The sequence below is a fragment of the Bos javanicus genome, chromosome X, assembly GCF_032452875.1.
Source record: "Bos javanicus breed banteng chromosome X, ARS-OSU_banteng_1.0, whole genome shotgun sequence".
Taxonomy (NCBI): domain Eukaryota; kingdom Metazoa; phylum Chordata; class Mammalia; order Artiodactyla; family Bovidae; genus Bos; species Bos javanicus.
In genome coordinates, this window is record NC_083897.1 from 135,287,663 (window position 1) to 135,298,792 (window position 11,130).

Consider the following 11,130-nt stretch of genomic DNA (forward strand, 5'->3'; position numbering starts at 1 on the left):
TTCAGACTTGTGACCTGCGAAGTATAAGCTAATAAATTTGTGTTGTTTTAAGCCATGAAATTTGTGGCCATTTATTACAGCAGCCTTAAGAAACTAATACAATAAGCAACATTTATTGGCTGTGCCCTGTGTGCCAGGCACTGTGCTAAGTGCTAGGAGGTGTCCTGTCTCCTTATCCCATGTTACAATCAGGGAGCTTGTCCCCAGCTACACAGCTGTTATGTACTGGGAGTCAGGACTCAGATCTGGACCTCAGACCCTGTATTGTTCCCATCCTGTTAAGAATCAGAGCTCTACTGTTCTCCATTAAAAGGCACGGAGCCTCTTAGAGAAATTGCTGATTCTAGAACTGGAGCAGGGAAGACCAGGTAAGACAAGACGAGCCTGGAGCATCTTGCAGTGCCACAGAGCAAGGAAGTACTCAAAAACAAAGATGGAGGCATGTGAAGGGACATGGGAGCCAAGTTGAACATGTTCTCAGTGGCCAAAGCTGGAAAAATTTGAGCCACTAACTAAAGTAGTATTGGGTTATAACCCGAAGTATAAATTAAACAGCCAAGCACCCAAACAAATAGAAAGAAATGATCAAATAAATATACAGAGGAGAAAGGACATACCTTACTTATAGAAAGGTTTCAAATAATATTTTAAATATCCACTCCCTCCTGGAGGTCGAGTTTGAACCGTGAGCCCTACCCCAGTGTGGACTAGGTGTAGTGACTCATTCTAATGAATAGAGGATGGAAAGGGAAAAGTGATAACTTGATGGTGGAGAAACCTGGTGAACAGCGCCTTATCCAAGTGGTCAAAGTCAACATCACCCATGATAAGTCATGTGGAATTATGTATTCCCTGATGTGATATGATGAGAAGTGTACTTCACCTGTGTGGCCCTTTCCTCCAGAATCTGTATCTCTAGCTCAAATTATGAGAAAACATCAGACAAACCAAAATTGAGGATTAAGAGCAAGCAAAGTGTGAGAAACAGACCAAAGAGCCTAGGGAGACATGACAGCTAATTCAATGTGGTATATTGGATAGGATCCTGGAATGCAAAAAAAAGACATTAGCCAAACACTGGGGAGATCCAAATTAAAAAAAAAAAAAAAAAGCAAAATGAGAGGTTGTGTGGGGTGGTGATCTGAAGAAAGAAAGATGAACTATGGTTCTAAAACACTGTGTTACTGTTTATTCTTCATTACAAAGCAGCAACAATTTGATGGAGTATATTGCACTTTCCTATGTGTCACAGCACCTGAAGAAGTGAAGTAAGGCAGGTTATATTGGCCCCGTTTTACCATATACTTCAGTGCTCGCAATTTACTGGGCACAGTCCTAAACAGATTCGATTATAACATCATATTACTCGTTTAATCCTTACAACAACCCTATAGGGTAGTTTCTGTTTTCATCCCTGTTTTCCAGAGGAGGACTCTATGGCACAGAGAGGTTAACTGACTTGCCCAAGGTAACACAGTGAGTGGAGAAGCCTGACTATAAGCAGAAGTGGTTGGCTCCAAGACTTGCCCATAACCACTAAGCCATAGTGTTTTAAGTCTCTGGGGCTCATAGAGACTAAGTGATTGGCTCAAAGTCACAAAACCAGTTCTTCCAGGACTGAGACTAGAATTGAAATCTCTTCATTTCCAGTTCAATACCCCTGTTTCTAGGCACCACAATCCACAGTCATTTCTCCTTTTCCAAAGCTCAGCAAAACTCTTAGAATATCAGGAGCTAATCTGAACTCTCAATGGCCAAAACAGCAACCATTTGAAAAGCAAAATAAAGTAGTATTGGATTCTAACCCCAAGTATGAGATAAATAAGTATGGTCAACACCAAAATCAGATTGATTATATTCTTTGCAGCCAAAGATGGAGAAGCTCTATACAGTCAGCAAAAACAAGACCGGGAGCTGACTGTGGCTCAGACCATGAACTCCTTATTGCCAAATTCAGACTTAAATTGAAGAAAGTAGGGAAAACCACTAGACCATTCAGGTATGACCTAAATCAAATCCCTTATGATTATACAGTGGAAGTGAGAAATAGATTTAAGGGCCTAGATCTGATAGATAGAGTGCCTGATGAACTGTGGAATGAGGTTCGTGACGTTGTACAGGAGACAGGGATCAAGACCATCCCCATGGAAAAGAAATGCAAAAAAGCAAAATGGCTGTCTGGGGAGGCCTTACAAATAGCTGTGAAAAGAAGAGAAGCAAAAAGCAAAAGAGAAAAGGAAAGATATAAGCATCTGAATGCAGAGTTCCAAAGAATAGCAAGAAGAGATAAGAAAGCCTTCTTCAGTGATCAATGCAAAGAAATAGAGGAAAACAACAGAATGGGAAAGACTAGAGATCTCTTCAAGAAAATCAGAGATATCAAAGGAACATTTCATGCAAAGATGGGCTCGATAAAGGACAGAAATAGTATGGACCTAACGGAAGCAGAAGATATTAAGAAGAGATGGCAAGAATACACAGAAGAACTGTACAAAAAAGATCTTCACGTCCCAGATAATCACGATGGTGTGATCACTGACCTAGAGCCAGACATCCTGGAATGTGAAGTCAAGTGGGCCTTAGAAAGCATCACTATGAACAAAGCTAGTGGAGGTGATAGAATTCTAGTTGAGCTATTTCAAATCCTGAAAGATGATGCTGTGAAAGTGTTGCACTCAATATGCCAGGAAATTTGGAAAACTCAGAAGTGGCCTCAGGACTGGAAAAGGTCAGTTTTCATTCCAATCCCAAAGAAAGGCAATGCCAAAGAATGCTCAAACTACCGCACAATTGCACTCATCTCACACGCTAGTAAAGTAATGCTCAAAATTCTCCAAGCCAGGCTTCAGCAATACATGAACCATGAACTTCCTGATGTTCAAGCTGGTTTTAGAAAAGGCAGAGGAACCAGAGATCAAATTGCCAAAATCCGCTGGATCATGGAAAAAGCAAGAGAGTTCCAGAAAAACATCTATTTCTGCTTTATTGACTATGCCAAAGTCTTTGACTGTGTGGATCACAATAAACTGTGGAAAATTCTGAAAGAGCTGGCAATACCAGACCACCTGATCTGCCTCTTGAGAAATTTGTAGGTAGGTCAGGAAGCAACAGTTAGAACTGGACATGGAACAACAGACTGGTTCCAAATAGGAAAAGGAGTACGTCAGGGCTGTATATTGTCACCCTGCTTATTTAACTTATATGCAGAGTACATCATGAGAAACGCTGGACTGGAAGAAACACAAGCTGGAATCAAGATTGCCAGGAGAAATATCAATAACCTCAGATATGCAGATGACATCACCCTTATGGCAGAAAGTGAAGAGGAACTAAAAAGCCTCTTGATGAAAGGGAAAGAGGAGAGTGAAAAAGTTGACTTAAAGCTCAACAGTCAGAAAACTAAGATCATGGCATCTGGTCCCATCACTTCATGGGAAATAGATGGGGAAACAGTGGAAACAGTGTCAGACTTTATTTTTCTGGGCTCCAAAATCACTGCAGATGGTGACTGCAGCCATGAAATTAAAAAACGCTTACTCCTTGGAAGGAAAGTTATGACCAACCTAGATAGCATATTCAAAAGCAGAGACATTACTTTGCCAACAAAGGTCCGTCTAGTCAAGGCTATGGTTTTCCCTGTGGTCATGTATGGATATAAGAGTTGGACTGTGAAGAAGGCTGAGCGCCGAAAAATTGATGCTTTTGAACTGTGGTGTTGGAGAAGACTCTTGAGAGTCCCTTGGACTGCAAGGAGATCCAACCAGTGCATTCTGAAGGAGATCAGCCCTGGGATTTCTTTGGAAGGAATGATGCTAAAGCTGAAACTCCAGTACTTTGGCCACCTCATGTGAAGAGTTGACTTATTGGAAAAGGCTCTGATGCTGGGAGGGTTTCGGGGCAAGAGGAGAAGGGGACAACAGAGGATGAGACGGCTGGATGGCATCACTGACTCAATGGACGTGAGTCTGAGTGAACTCCGGGAGTTGGTGATGGACAGGGAGTCCTGGAGTACTGCGATTCATGGGGTTGCAAAGAGTTGGACAGGACTGAGCGACTGATCTGATCTGATCTGATGAGATAAATAGGCATGCATCCACAGTGTTATCAGTAAGTGATTGAATAAATCAACTGGGAAAGAAGACAGTTCTTTGACTTTCACTCTGTCTCAATAGCTCAAAAACAGGTAAGACATCTATTAATAAATTGCACATATTTGTGGCCCCAGGTTGAAAATTGAATAGAGAGAAAAACTTTGTCGCTGGTTTAGTTTCCCAACAGGATTCTGAAGATTGTCTCAGAGCTTATGGCAGTTCAAAATTTCTTAGGCTTTATAGATATTGTCCTGACAGTTCTTGACCTTTGTCCATCCTTGAGGTTACCTTTGCTTACACTGACTTTATACTTAATATCTTTTGGCACCCTTGGGAGTGTTACCTTAATATATGTTCTCCATAGTTGGACAATAGTGTTGATCATCACCAGTTGTTGTCCTCTTCAATATTTCATTTTAAAATGGAAAAATGACTTTAATGATTTGCAGGCTCTGGGAATGTTGTTAAGATTTTTTAAAAACCTTGAAACTATATCCCCTGGTGTTGTATTTAGATTGACTCTGAAAGAAAATGGGGAATACTAATGGTGATCATATTTTCTTTAAAAACATGTTACTATCTTGGGCTTTCTTGGGTTTTCATGGAAAGTGGGTTGAATCTCTTAAATGAGAAAACTACCGCTTGGATTCATGATTCGATTGTATTATGATCTGAAAATAATCAAGAAAAGCATTTCCAAATTTAGCAGCAATTGTAATAAATGTAAAATTTGTAAAGGGCATTTCCATTTCCAAAATATTCTTATTTGTGTTTTCTCCCAAGTCTCACAAAAACTCAGTGAGTTGGTATTATTACCTTTCCTTTTATAAGTGAAGAAATGACCCAAGTTCACTCAACTAGTTGTGGGCTAAGCTAAGCTCCCATCATTTCATGTTACCTTGAGTCCTTAAAGAGAGAAAATTGTAGTAAGGCAAAATCTTGTCAATATGTCAATAATCATTGCTTTGACACATACTACATATTAATTCATTCTTCTTAGATACGCCACTTTCATCAAAATGACAACAAACATTCACGAATTTATTATGGAAATAGATGAAATAAAATCAAGATTAATAGTGGTCCTTTATTATGATTTTACCCACATTTCAGAAGTGGGAATTTAAAAGGTCGTTGTGATGCAAAGGTTTACCATAACATGGTGAGATAATAGATCACATCTCTCAAGGATAAGTTTTGTAAAACAAAAGATCACAGTGCCTTAAAAATGCCTAGCATAAAAATCGGCTTTTAGTAATCATTTTTCAAAAACAGTAAGTGATGCATGGTGAGGGTGGGATTTTTAGTCTTGGACTCCAGCCTCTGGGACTTATTTGTTGGGATGTTTAATAGAGATGATAAATTCTTTTTTGCAAGGTTGTTATGTTAGAAATGAGAAAATTTCTTTCCCTTGTCTAATACACTATCTGGCACTCAATAATCATATTTTTGTTTATATTTTTATTAAATCATTGAATGTCCAGCTACCTGCTTTAGGTAATCTATGAATAAAAGCATTCTTTCCCCCAGAGTAGAAAATGTCAACCTTGAGATTTGTTCTTTCTCCAGAGTTGCTACCATCCAAAGCTTTCAAAATTAATGTGCCAGAGAATTACTTGTTTAATGCTCGTAAAACCACTTCTTATTCTATTTACTTGGAAATAGATTCCAGTGGATGGGGGTGGGGGGAAACATCAGACAATAGGGCAGGAGGAGAATTTTCTCTAAATATGATATCAAGTAAGTGTGACGAGTATTGAACCAGCAGGTACTTGAGATGAAGAAGTACACGCTTTTCAAATAATGATGAAAGTCACATAAAGGAGAACAGTAGAGACAAGTCCAAGTTGTAAAACAGTCTTAAGCTGTAGAAATGTGAGTTCAAACACATTCAGCCTCTACTTTCACACCTGATAGGAGTTTTATTCCAGTAACCGCGGATGCTCATAAAGTGGAAGAGATGAGAGAAGAGTAAAGTTAAGCTCTACTAAGGCAGGGACTGGTAATATAGAATTTCCTTTTGCTTTGAAGATTTAAATTTGCATAAACACTGATCTATGGTACAGACATTTGGTGCAATCTATTTCTGTATATATATTTTACCTGTATCAGGACTATACTTTGACAGGTAGGTAATAATACCTTACCATCTAAAAAGGCAAAACTTCTCATAGAAAGATGTATACTAACTGGTGGTGGAATAATGGCAATATTATGGGGGAGTTGGGATATTCGAATAAGAGGGGAAATCAATTAAGCATAGCATATCAATCATAAGATGCAGTAAAAATCACAGTATTTATGAGAAGGACACACAATTACAGCCAAGGATAAAAAAAATACGGGAACTTCTCCCTAGCATAAAGCGATAAGTGAGTCCAAAGAGCTGAATTGTGTTACCGCATTATGAATGAATCATTTGGTGCAAGCCTATGCAGCTAGCTGACCACAGGCCCATTCTTTTTTTTTTTTTTTTAATCAAGTTTTACTGGAATGTAGTTGATTTACAATGTCGTTAGTTTCTGCTGTACAGCAAAGTGAATCTGTTATACATATATCCACTCTACTTTTATTCTTTTCCCACATAGGTCATTACAGAGCACTGAGTAGAGTTCCCTGTGCTATACAGTAGGTCCTTATTAGTCGTCTGTTTCACAAACCCATTCTTGTCCTTGCTCTGGTTTCACATTGCCTGTTGACAGTTGTCTTCTCCAACTTGAATATTGATGGGGATGATTCTGAGACTCTGTTAGATGGCGCCCCTTTTGTCAACCCAGTGTAGGAGAGTTGATCCAAGAGAGCACTCAGGTCACAAGGACATTCCTTCTACCTCTGCTTCCCACCTTTCAAACAACCCTCTATTTCCTTGGAGATTCACGGGTTTTAGGTGCATTTGAAAAGAACTAAAGAGCCTCTTGAGGAAAGTGAAAGAGGAGAGTGAAAAAGTTGGCTTAAAACTCAACATTCAAAAAACTAAGATCATGGCATCTGCTCCCATCACTTCATGGCAAATAGATGGGGAAACAATGGAAACAGTGACAGACTTTATTTTCTTGGGCTTCAAAATCACTGCAGATGGTGACTACAGCCATGAAATGAAAAGACGCTTGCTCCTTTGAAGAAAAGCTATGACGAACCTAGACAGCATATTAAAAAGCAGAGACACTACTTTGCCAACAGAGGTCTGTCTAGTCAAGGCTATGGTTTTTCCTGTGGTCATGTATGGATGTGAGTTGGACTGTGAAGAAGGCTGAGCGCTGAAGAATTGATGCTTTTGAACTGCGGTGTTGGAGAAGACTCTTGAGAGTCCCTTGGACTGCAAGGAGATCCCACCAGTCCATCCTAAAGGAGACCAGTCCTGAATATTCACTGGAAGGACTGATGCTGAAGCTGAAACTCCAATACTTTGGCCACCTGATGTGAAGAGCTGACTCATTGGAAAAGATCCTGATGCTGGGAAAGATTGAAGGCGGGAGGAGAAGGGGACAACAGAGGATGAGATGGCTGGATGGCATCACTGACTCAATGGACATGAGTTTGAGTAAACTCTGGGAGTTGGTGATGGACAGGGAGGCCTGGCATGCTGCAGTCCATGGGGTCGCAAAGAGTCAGACATGAGTGAGCGACTTAACTGAACTGAACCAAGGTGCCCTTATTTTTCTCACGTGCCCATGAGTCAAACATGAATTCAGACAAGCTAGTCAAAACATGTCATCTTTCTGGCCATGTACTCGTGGGTGGGTGTATCACCTATGCCTGTCCAATCTAGTGCATCTCAGGACTTCTTTGGGGGAAATCTGAAACACAAACCTTCTCTCCTTATGGATACTGTGGTATGCACATATGAAGACTGGAACTTCTTCTGCATCTTACATTTTTGGGAAAGCCTGTCTTGGAAGAAGACTGACTCTTGAAAAAGGGAAGGGCTGCTGCTGCTGCTGCTAAATCGCTTCAGTCATGTCCGACTCTGTGCAGTCCCATAGACGGCAGCCCACCAGGCTCTCCCATCCCTGGGATTCTCCAGGCAAAAACACTGGAGTGGGTTGCCATTTCCTTCTCCAATGCATGAAAGTGAAAAGTGAAAGTGAAGTCGCTCAGTCGTGTCCAACTCTTTGCGACCCCGTGGACTGCAGCCTACCAGGCTCCTCCGTCCATGGGATTCTCCAGGCAAGAGTACTGGAGTGGGGTGCCATTGCCTTCTCCGAGGGAAGGGCTGAGGGGATGACAAAGAAATGGAGCCAGAGCGCTGCTCAGACCACACCTAAAGCATGACATTTAGTCCAGTGAGCTCTCTGCTGTAAACTCAACAGATAATTTTCCTTTTATTCCAAGGAGGAAATCGAAATTATTAGACACCCCATCACCAAATTTGCAAGCCAGATTTACAGTAGCAAAATATCTTTTCCTTTCTAAGCCTAGGTGTCACCCATGCTCTGGATCCAGGTCTTTCTCTCTCTATTAGCATTCAAGCTCACTCACACCTCTCCCATTTCAAAGTCCCTCTTGTTAGCCAGTTTTCATCTAATGGATGATCTATTTTTCTTCCCCTTCTCACAGAAACTTCTCAAAAGGATTCTCAATACTTTCCATTTCTTCACTGTCCTCTCTTAAACCATATTTTATTCTACAACTTCCATGTCATCAAAACTACTTTTTACCAAGATCGTTGGTGACCTCCATGCTGCTAAATCCAATGGACAGTCTTCACATTTCTCACTTCCTACCTTGGATGATGATGTACTCTTTTTTAAAATTAAAAAAATATTTTATATTTATTTATTTTAATTGGAAGATGATTACAATATTGTAATATTTTTGCCATACCTCAACATGAATTGGCCACAGGTACACATGTGTACCGCCCCCTCCTGAACCCCCCTCCCACCTCCCTCCCCCACCCCATCCCTCGGGGTTGTCCCAGAGCACCGGCGTTGGTGCCCTGCTTCATGCATAGAACTTGCACTGGTCATCTATTTTACATATGGTAACATACATGTTTCAATGCTTATCTTTCTTTGGTTTATATGTACCATGCTTTTATGGCCACTCTAAGGCTCTCTCCTTTTAATCATCTCTTAAATGCTATAGTTCTTGAGACACTGACTCTAAGCCCTCTTCTCTTCTTCATCCTTACCTGAATGATCTCACCACTTTCCATGACCTCATTGTTGTCTGTGAGTCAATGGCTTCAGACTGGTTCTCTCTCTGTCTCATGAGCTCTAGATACATTTATTGTCTAAAGGCATATTAGGCTAATTGTATCTAAACTTCAACTCATCATTTTCACCTCCAAAATCTGCTTATCCTTCAGTGTTTTGTACCTTAGTAGCAATCCTTCCGTAATGTTGCCAAATGCTAAAGGCAGAAACCTGAGAGTCCAAGAATGAGATAACCATACCAGACAAGGTTGTGAACTGCGAGCAGTACTTCAGAGTCCAAGATTTTAGAAGTGGAAAATTTTTAGGCAGTGTTTTGTTCTAAAAGATGACTAGGAGTGTAGAAGTCTTAAGTGGATGGGGAAGTGAAGATCATTGATTGAGAAGGTTAAGACAGCTTTGACATTAACATGTTGGAAGTTTCTACATCGTTCTAGAAAAAGCTTAACTCTCTGCATACATTTAATCAGAAACAAGCATTAGTTTTTCTTAATTAACATTCCCTTGGTGCAAACTGTTTTGCCAAGAGTTAGTGGATACATGGTTCTAAACGATTTCCAGCAACATGCAAATGAATTCTGAGACAAATAGAGACATTCTATAGTGTTAAACATGAAACTGCATACTTCTTTTCCCCAATTAGGAGAAAATGAATTTTTTTCCTCCTAACCTTGCCCTTTGAAGGTAGAGCTAATTTAAAAGCTCTGGTCTCTTAGCAACCATAGCTGATTCACACACTCAGCGTGGATAGTAGATGTGCTTTTCTGGAAAGATTTGAAGTTACTGTCTAAGCTTCCCAGAGAATGTTTTTGAAATGTATTTAAACAGGATATAGCAAGGTATTTTAACAGAGATAAGAGTACTTTCATCTCAGTAGTCATCCCTTATTCATCATCTTTATGACAAATCTATTCCAAGTTTCTTCACTTCCCACTCTTACCTGGCTGCCGGGGTAGAACACACATTTGCTTGCTTTAATTAAGGGATTTGCGTTGAAATTTGGTCTCCTATGCTGCTCACAATAAAATGGGTAAGTTATTACTCATTACAACACTGTTCTTCTAGCCACTATACCAGTTGACGCACAAGTGCATTCTGACTAAAGGCCCACTGTCTTCTTCAGAGTTCAGCTTCTAAACTGCTTAACTCAAGAGTCACAACCTTTGTTGAAAACTCTCTTATCACACTCAAGGTTTTAAATTATGGTAGTAGAGAAAGCTGTCAAAATATGGCTCGGTTAGCTGTTTGTGGGAACTTTAGTCCTGGCTGTGTGTTTTGTTTTGTTCTTTTTCCAGGGCAGAAATACACATTCATGTAATTGCTTTCAACATATATCAGTAAGAAGAAGGTCAAAAGTTCTCAAGTTTGATTTTTGTGTTTACCCCATAGGCTCCAACACTTAGTTGGGGGCTTTCAAATTGATTGAAGTTGATTTCTTTGCTTTTCCTCCAAATAATGAATGGTATAAGTGCATGGTCAGTAGTTCAGGGAAATTAATAAAAAGACTAAAACATCCTTACAGGCAATGCAGAAAGAGCACAAAGAACCAGAGAGAGAGGTCATGCAATTTTCAAATAAGCTCGAGGACAGTGCTGAAACCAGAGGAGGAAATTCATTAGAGGATAAAGTTCCTCCCAGGTGTAAGAGATTCCTGGAACCACTGACAGTCTGTTGGCTCTATTCAGTCACCAGTTTTTCTGTTCCTTTCCTTCTTAACTGGAGCATCTTCCAATCATACTCTGGTTGATAACTCCAATGAAATAAGATCAATGATATTCCCTTGGTCTCAGTTCTCTTTTGCCTTGCCTGGTTTAATTTATGAACTATCTCAAGCACAAGCCCAGGGTACCCTAGGCATTCACTAACTATTTATGGCAGAAATA